The sequence below is a fragment of the Mastacembelus armatus genome, chromosome 17, assembly GCF_900324485.2.
Source record: "Mastacembelus armatus chromosome 17, fMasArm1.2, whole genome shotgun sequence".
NCBI classification, from domain to species: domain Eukaryota; kingdom Metazoa; phylum Chordata; class Actinopteri; order Synbranchiformes; family Mastacembelidae; genus Mastacembelus; species Mastacembelus armatus.
In genome coordinates this window covers 11,326,529-11,336,388 of record NC_046649.1, presented here as the reverse complement: position 1 = coordinate 11,336,388, position 9,860 = coordinate 11,326,529, and positions in this window count along the sequence as shown.

Sequence of the window (9,860 nt, the reverse complement as noted above, 5' to 3'; positions counted from 1 at the left end):
AAATTTTAAAATTACAAATAACAAAAGTTATATATATCGTGGATGTAATTGTTAAATTTACCTAAAGCAACAATTAACATTTAAAATAACATTATAATTATATCATATATAAATAATATTTTTATCAAAATTGCTCAATCACCCAGCCAAGTTACTCCCATACCTAGGGCTGTAGGATCGTGGTGGCTGGAGGCTGAAGTGGAACAGCTGCGGCTTCTGTGCAGTGCTGACTGTGCCAACAGGTTAGGACTGACTTATGTATGGACTACATTCAAAATGATGAATTATTTTGGCAGTTATAGCTGATACTTAGCGATACAGCTTTTAATATACAGCACAAGAATAGACCCATATCATATATAATTTTCCATTATACTTGAGACTTGTCCTGTGTCCCCTCCACCCCCCCTGTGTCAAAAGACCAGACCAGCTGCTGTTGCCTGACAGTATTTTTTTGCCTCGGAAGAAAATCAAAGCCTGGAGCAGAGTAAGACAGAGGAGCTGGTGGAAAATGCTGAGGAGCAGAGAAGCTACAACCGCCAAAGGTGTAACAGTGACAGCACTTTGAAAGGCACAACGAGGTGGATGCACAGTACAGTGCACTGCAGGTGGTGTATTTATAGCATGTCTGGAAAAATTCAACTGGGCAGGAGAACAATTTGTCAAAAAAATTACCCATTTCAGTTTTATGATTTGCTGTCCAGTGTAGAATATTAAGAAGTACATAGCAGTTAGAAGAAAATGAATGCATTTCAAAGAGCTATGGGTGTGTCATGTAGGTGAAACATGATGAGCTGCTGCGGCGATGCCACCAAGCAACAGATATACTCAGCCATAAAGCTGTTCAGAAATCCAGCAGTCCCTTTGCGAGTATTCAGACCTGTCAACGTCTGTCCAGCTCAGCTGCTCTATCCAATCTGACAGTGGTTCTGGAAGATGGCCAGCCGCCATGAAGATCTTCACCTGCATTCCCAAAACCAAAGAGGACCTCAGTGAGAACAGGCGGCCAGTCAGGCACATCATTCCGCATCCAGGGACTTGCGCTCATTTGTGTTGTGAAAAATGTTGACAAAGGAGAAACTTTGAGGTTGCTTTGCTATAAAAATATCCATGGGCTGCAGATGAAACAGGCACACTGTCCCTGTGTATCGTAGACCTACTGCAGTCCTCTTATCTGCTGTCATGTTGATGCACCTATGTTTTTGTCAGTCAGAACTGTTCCTTTTATTGTCCTTATCCAAAAGTAAGTGTGTATACAGCATAATACAAACAGCTGAATGACTGTATTCTAAAGTTTAATCTAAACAGAAAGCTATACAGTATATAGTAAAAACTTATCATATATAGAGATGTGTATAGTTTTATTAATATGTCAGATAGATCTTCTAATAAAAGGTAAATTTCAGTGACTAGCTTGACCTCTAAATTTACTAGTATTGTCCATTAATAACAGTATTCAGTGTTTTATACCTGACCACTTTCTTGGGAAAGAAACACACTCACTGAATGTTGTTTGTATGCTGATATAGACTCCCCTCTAAAAGTATTGGAAAAGAGGCAACTTCCTTTATTTTTGCTGTAGACTGAAAACATTTGACATCAAAAGATGAATGTCTATGCTCAGTTTCAGATTTGTGTTTTGCCTGTGCATACTGCATTTATAGTTAGAGGTATAACCAACATGAAAACCAAAGAGCTGTTAGTGTTAGCTTAGGCTCTACCTCAGTATAGAATCCATAACAGCTGTGCATTTTTTAAGAATGAGTCAAAGTTTCTGCTTATATATTTTTCAGAAGTTTAGGGAGGATTTAATGTTATTGTTTCTTTGTTTCTAAATATTAGGCACAGATAAGTCACTGTAAGTTACTGTAATTAAATGAAATGTACACAGTTGATTTTTCTGTGTTGTAAATAATTCCTCTACTGGTAACTGTACTGTACTACTGCAAATGACATCTTTGTATGATTATTGATGTCCTCTGTGAAGACAGTCATATTTTTCAGAAACCAGTCATATTTTCTTGGTCCAGTCGCATTTCTCAGAGACCAGTAGTATTTTTCAGAGACTAGTTGTATTTTATTGTACCAATCATATTTTTCTAATACCAGTTGTATTTTATTGGACCTCTCATATTTTATTGGGCCAGTCGTGTTTTTTTGTACCAATCATATTTTTCTAACACCAGTTGTATTTTATTGCACCTGTCGTATTTTATTGGACCAGTCGTATTTTTAGAATCCAGTCGTATTTTTCAGAGACCAGTCGTATTTTTCCGAGACCAGTCGTATTTTATTGTACCAATCGTATTTTTCTAATACCAGTTGTATTTTATTGGACCGCTCGTATTTTATTGGGCCAGTCGTGTTTTTCGTAAACCAGTCGTATTTTATTATGCCAATTGTATTTTTCTAATACCAGTTGTATTTTTTTTTTGTACCAATTGTATTTTTCTAATAGCAGTCATATTTTATTGGACCTATCGTATTTTATTGGGTCAGTCGTGTTTTTCGTAGAACTGTCATATTTTTATAAGACCAGTCGTATTTTTCTGAGACCAGTTGTATTTCTCAGAGACCAGTTGTATTTTATTGGGCCAGTCGAATTTTTCAGAGTCCAGTCAAATCTTTCTGATATCGGACATATTTTTCTTGAGCTGTTGAGAGGGAATTACTGTAATGCAATGCAATGCAGATGCAAATGTTCGTCATTTGAGTTGCGTCATTCCTCTGACGAGAAAGTAAACTCTGTCGCTGTCCAGAACCATCCAAAATGCTCCTTCACCAGTGTAGCGTGCCATCATTCAAATGCACAGAAAAAGTAAGTAAATTCTATGATGAAGCTTGACGATTTATGCCATTTCTCCAAAGCGTGCACATAATTACCTGGCTCACCTTATATTATTTCAATATGAACATTGTGATCAGTGCAAGGGTGGATCACATTAGTTATAATGAGGTGAGACAGGAGAAACTGTACTGCTCCTTACTTTCATATAGATTACATGGAAAGAGATTATTTTCTTTCAACTTGAATTGTTTCATTTAAAAGAAGACATTTCAAGCTTTCTATGCATATTTATCATGTCTTTGAGGCAAGTATTCCCTGAGATTCAGCTTGTTTTATTTGTGTCTTTGAAGAGACAGAGAAGACAGAAAGCGCACCGTCTGCTTTCTTTATTTTGCAAAAGCACAGCATTTTGTTGTTATTATGAGTGTCCCAGCATCCCGGTTATGATTATGGTTTGAAATACGCATTACATTTGATCAAATTAGTAAAATTCAGTGATTGCTAAATCTTTTAAATTGGTTTAATTCTGTTTTTTATCTGTTTTTTTAGAAACCTCAAAGAGGAGGCGTGGTCCCATGAAGAAGTTCAGATTGTGGAAAAGACTAGCTGTCTTTATAGAGTCTGGCAAAGTACCAGGAAAGTCACACTGTGTTGCCTGTATCAAGGCTTCTCCAAGGGTACTGAGAAACAGAACTTGGCAAGCTCTTAAGTTCTATATTAAAAATTGCATCACTGCTGTTTGCCATGAAAGTGCAAGGATGAAATGAACATGCACTTGGCATATTGTACTTTGCACTTTCCATTCATTTGAAACCTGTTAAAATGTGTTTTCAGTGTTCAGAAACTGAAAGAATGTGGACAAAATTCAGATTTATTTTTGTTACAAACAGTTGCATACAAATGCTTATACTGTGGCCTTTTGTCAGAAACGTGGCTAAAGTTGGAGTGGTTTCCAATTTTATTCATTTTACATTTCAGAAACAAGTCCATGTCCAAATAAATAAAGCTCTTTGCTTTATCAGGTGCTTTTTTTCTAAAAAATTGTATTTTGGAAACTTTCTGATCCATTGGAAATACTGTACATAGTACACTTGTAGTTGGTAGAAAAGTCCTCAATTTTTTTATTCTTTTATAAAATAATTTCTGGCATGTTAGAGACCATTTGATAAACCAGTATTCAGTTTTGAAATAATTTTATTTAAAAATGTATACAATCAAATTAAGAATAACAAATATGAAAGTGAAGCAACAGCAAATAAAAATGCAAAATTACTATATAGTCAAACTACATTTTGGAAATAATGTTAAATATGCTGCAGCATGGTGGAAGAGTGGTTACCACTGTTGCCTCACTGCAAGAAGGTCATGGGTTCGCAACCCAGCTTTTCTGTGTGGAGTTTGCATGTTCTCCCGTGCTTGCGTGGGTTTTCTCCAGGTATTCCGGTTTCCTCCCACAGTCCAAAAACATGCATGTTAAGTTGGTTGGTGACTAAATTGCTCATAGGAGTGAGTGTGAGTGCGTGTGTGGTTGTTTGTCTCTAGGTGGCCCTATGATGGATTGGTGACCTGCCTTCCACCCGAAAGAGAGCTGGGATAGGCTCCAGCAGATCCCTGTGACCCTGGTTAAGGAATAGGCAGGTATAGATGATGGATGGATGGATGTTAAATATGTCTCAACTAAGAATCTTAACTGGTACAGAGGCCAGAGAAGTTGCCATTATTTTTATTACCTATTTAATTTTGTTTGCCCAACATTAATGTAATACTATATAGAACTAATCGTATTTTGGACAAAGAACGCTGGCAGATGGTATCGTGATTCAGTGCAAATACAATGCATTATTATCCTTTCAATCCAACATAGGATATTTAGATGCTTGTCATAAGAAATGTGGTCCAGAATACATACATACATAACATGTCTGGTTCCCTGCAGGGGCCAAAAGTCAGGTATGGTACCCATAGGGCAGCAGAAGTCAGGGCAAAAATTTATGGTGTTTCCATTTTTTTAAGTAACTTTCATCATGGAAAAAAACATGAATTTAGCAGTTAAAATCACATCTCTAAACCATTCAGAAAGGGTGGATCCAAGAAGGACTGTCCCAGTCATGGGGCCCCACCATGTATTAAAAACGGGTATGTGTGTGTGTGTGTGTGCTCTATATGTAAACCAGCATTGTGAATGTCACTCAGGGTGACAAGTCAGCCATGTTGGGCCATGATGGAATGTGTAATGGACAAGGACAGCAGCCACCTGCCCGATTGTCCTGGAATGAAAATGTCCTTCTAGCTTCTTCTTTTTGTCCTCCTAGCTCTGAAAATACACACAGACACATGCAGCTAATCCTTTTGCTCCTTCTCCTGCCTCCTCAATTCCTTCTCCTTGATTTTCAGCCAGGAGGATATTCCATCACCAGGCCAGTGGTGCAGCTGACTGAGTAAGGTAGAAAATTATTAAAGGATAAGGTTACTGAAGTTATTTTTTTCTTATTGTCAAGAAATCCCATCACAACACCAAAACCAAACATGCATTATTCCTACGAAGTATTGTCATATCCTAAGCTTAAAAGGGGTTTATTAAACTGTGCTATAAAGCTACGCTGCTTTCTCAAAAACTTTAAAACACATCAGTGAAACACAGTGTTGCACGGGTTGACATGCTTCCACATTAAACCATAGGTACCGTATTTTGAAACAATCGCACATGTCGTAAATACTTACTAGAGCATCAAATATGTATTAATCCACCCCTTAAAATAGTCCCAAATAAACACACTCTCAATTCTTGTATGAGAATCCATTATGTTCAGCTGTCTCAGGAATTTGTTTTTGCTGCTTTATTACACATATGAAAGGAATTAAAGAAGTACGACAACATATTGATGTGTTGACAATAACCAAAGTACCTGTATATCAAAAGCCTTAATCTTTAAGCTCTGATGGTAAATAAGGGTTTCATGGCAGCACCAGACCTGCGTTGGTCTGGAAAGGGCCCACTTGAGGTTGCTCCGGTTGTCTGTCCAGTCTCATGAATTTCAGACTATGAAAGATATTAATTTCTTCATGTGTCTGACTGCAGTACTGCATTTGAGATTCAGACACCTGTAACTTTGAATAGGAACAATGTCATCGTGATTATCTTAACAACAAACAAAAACTGTTTAAGTGAAGTAAGTAGGCACTAAATACAAATGACCACAAAGACAGAGTTATCAAGGTGTCATTTTTAAAAATATTTCAGAAGTTGAGAAATAATGGAGCTGCGGCATCTGTACCTGGGGTGAAATGGGCCGTCACAAAGCTGCGCTTTCATCTGCAGGAAACATAAACAAATGCCTTTGTTCTTTCAAAGGAGAGAGGGGCGAAAGCCACAACAAACGGAGAGAGAGAGAGAGTGTGTGTGTGTGTGTGTGTGCATGTGAAAAGACAGGGAAGAGGAGCAAGAGACAGATCAAAGCAGGGGGTATGTTATTGAATCTCTGTGTGGGAGGTGAAGCCTCACCTACCCAGAATGCCTTGCCTCATTCCTTGCAGCCCACTCAGGTTTTTAGGAGCATCACTTCTCTTTGCAGCGAGCCTATTATGATACTAGCTCTTCATCAGTCATCTCCAGTTATTCTCAGAGAGTCTTGAAACGGTGATTTGGTGTGGACTAGCAGTCAATCTCTGATCTTTGATATATAACCTGCATCTCCCACACATGGTTCAGCATGTGCATTTTAAGAATCTGGGTGCTGGAGTGTACCAAACAAAAAGTCCAAAATACCATCACAGTCTTGGTTGCATCTAACTGTAGAAGAATACTACCAAGTTGGATCAGAGCCCACCCCCCAGTTTTCCCAATCTCGTGAAAAGATCGAAACATCTCCTTTTAACTCAGTGTGAGAAGCTGCGAACAGATGTCTCTCTGTCCACACAGAGGGAATGTCGTAGCCTCTCACATGCAGATGAAAAGCTATGAAAAGTCTCTGTGTTGTGTTGTCAGTGTCTTAAGGCAGTGTTTATCTTTGGCAGGCTGAAGAAAACAAAGTCATCGATTTCTAATCCTAATCCCCTTCTACCGCTTCTCTCCTATTGATCATCTATCCATCCTTAATGAGAGGGAGGGATAGAGTGATGGAGGGCTGATGAAGGACAAAACTTTCCCTGCCGGTGTTCTGCCACCTTTTCCCTCTAACCATCTCTTGACAGTCTGTCTCGCCTGCTTGCGGGGCTTTCACTAATTTGACATTCCTTACGTTGGAACGGAAAATAAATGCAGCCTGGCGCTTTTGTAGAGAAGCCTGCAGAGCTGCAGAGGTGCGCTTAAATATTGAATTTGGATGACATGGCTGAATGCACAGAATATGCAGAAGCACATGTATGGATACACAGTGAGGGTGAGGTGAGTTTCAGTGCAAACATCAGTGGCAATATTTCTCTCTGTCAGGTACCCCGTCTCTGAGTCTGTTGTGTACTCTGATAATGGCCTGTTTTGCCACTGCCCTGTGCAGAAACTACCTCCTCTTAAATATTACATGTCTATTGTGTATTTCTACAAGATAGAAAGAACTGCATTGCACAGAGTTTGGAACCTCTAATAACAATCATCAGGGAGAAGAGTTGCATGCTTTGTGTAAATAGGGAATTGCAAATTTAGAAAAATGTACTTATCAAAATACTATTTCAACCATGTATCCATGTTTGAAGCTCCACTAGTCAAAATGTTTGCACTAAAAGGGGCCAGAATTGCTATTGTTTTTTTCACTCTCACAGTCTTATTCCAACTGGTGCAAAAGTCCTGATAAACCTACTGTCCGCTACCTGTACAGCACCAACCAGCAGGCTGCTGGGGAACGTGTCGCTCAGGAGTGCACACAAACCTGAGAGTGAAGCAGCCATATATTGTAAGGTGTTCAGAGACAGATGTTTTTCCTCCATACTTACAGAAAGTCTAATCTTCTGTCAGTTAATTAACATTTTGAAATTCAGTGTCTTGATCAAGGACACTTTGACAGCACTGATTTGTTGGTACACAGCTCTACAGTGTTTCTGACCACAGCAGCAACATTTTTCCATAAATCTAAAAGGAAGTCTTTTAATGACAAAGGCCTAATTTGAATCTGCATATTCTTATATTTCTGTATCAGGCTTGTTTACATGGTCCTCTACAAAGTGACCACAGCATGGTTTGGAAAGGCAAACGCTTGTAAGGAATATTATTTTATGGATCTACTCGAGGCTAAAGATGGAGAGATGCAGTGTCAGACACTAAGCTGGATTATGAGGAGCAGAAGAAAGGTTGTGAATACCTGCTGGAGGTCTTGAGATGGTATTTGCGTTGTTTGTGCACAGACTTGTAGGATCAATGTTAATCTCAGTGGTATTCCCTTTGGGATCACATGTAAACAATGAAACTGATGTGGGAGGTCCGTGGGCTACACCCACCCACATTCCTTGAACGTCACCTCTGAAAGCACCCCATGGACCTACTGGATTTAACTTGAGGTACCATTAGACACAAATGACAAAGAAGAAACCAAACAAGGATCTTGTCAAGAGAATAAAAACTGAAAAAAGTAAAGAGCTCTCAGTTAAATGAAGCCAAGACTTGGTTTATCAAAACATTGCTTCGCTTGCACAACTTTGGAGAAAATTGGATAGTTTTGGATATATAATGCATGTCACTGCAAAAAGGGCACCCTGGGGATATTTCTTCCTAAGTGTATGATAATGGCTGCAGCAGAAGTCATTAATAGCAGGCTAATGTGTGTCAGATGCTACCTGTCCAGCAGCAGCAGGGAAGAGAGAGCCAGGACACAAGCGACTGGCCAGAATAATGAGAGGGACATGGCCTGCCAACTTGGGCAGCTGCTTCTCTAGTGGGACTGAGTAGTGTGTATGTGTGTGTGTGTGTGTGTGTGTGTGTGTGTGTGCACAGAGTTGTCTCCTTGTTTCCCTGTGCTCTCCCTGCTTCTTTTCTCCATTTATTTCTCATCAACAGCATTTAGAAATACAGCTACACACATATGCTGGGCACACACAGCCTCTCACACGCAAGCGCACACATACAGACAACCTCATCAGGGTTACCGTGGGAATGCCTGTGGCATTATGTCAGTCACTGAGGTGATGCCTTTAATCCTGAAACAAATCTAGACTTTGTGTTGTGTGCCTCCGGCTGTGTGTGAGCGAGCGTGCACGTGTATAAAGCCCAATCTCACACCCATTAGATTACGGCTGGCCGCGCAGCAAAGACACCCCACCGCCACTCCCACATGGAAGAGCGAGCAGGATTAGCCAGCTCTATATCCAGCCTAATCTGGGGACAAAAACACACAATCGCCTCCCACTGAGACACGGAGACAGAAAGATTCAATTTGATCAGCTCTCCTCAATAAAAAGAAGAGTGTCTTTTAGGGTTATAATGACTGCTGCTTAGCCTACCATCGGTCAGTGTTGACTCAGCCCTAAACTGTGTCCTTTTTATCCCTGTGATCGATTCCTTTTACCACAATATGGAACACCTACAGGCTGAACACTGTGGGAATGAATGCAAATGAAAAAAAAAAAAAAACAAAACTTTTGTATTTGTGACACTAAGTTGAGGTTTATATCTCAATTCCGTGTAAAAGTGCTGCTGTCGGCATCAGAGAGCATCACTTTGCCGTTACAGCATCAGCTGTAAAATAAAACTATTTTATTTATTAATGTAACTTTGGTGAACACTGCTGTTATACACTCTGGGCGTATCTCAGAATTTGTATTTATGTGGAGTCTCAGTGGTGCTTTGAGCTAACCTGTCACATTGACAATGCCAGCATGTTCAACAGGTGTAATGTTTTAGCATGTTTGTGTTCAAGCATATTTCTTAATAGCACTAAAACACTTAACCCAAAGCCGTGAGCAAGTTTGAAAGTTTGATCAGTAGATTTATTGCAATTTATCATCAGGGGTATGAGAATGTATCCGATTTCATGGCGCTCCATCTATGTTGTAAAGATATTTTACTTAAAAATATCTTTTGGTGGCACTGGAGAAGTTAGAATCCATCCTCTGGAGAACATGAATGTCCGTACAACATTTGATACTC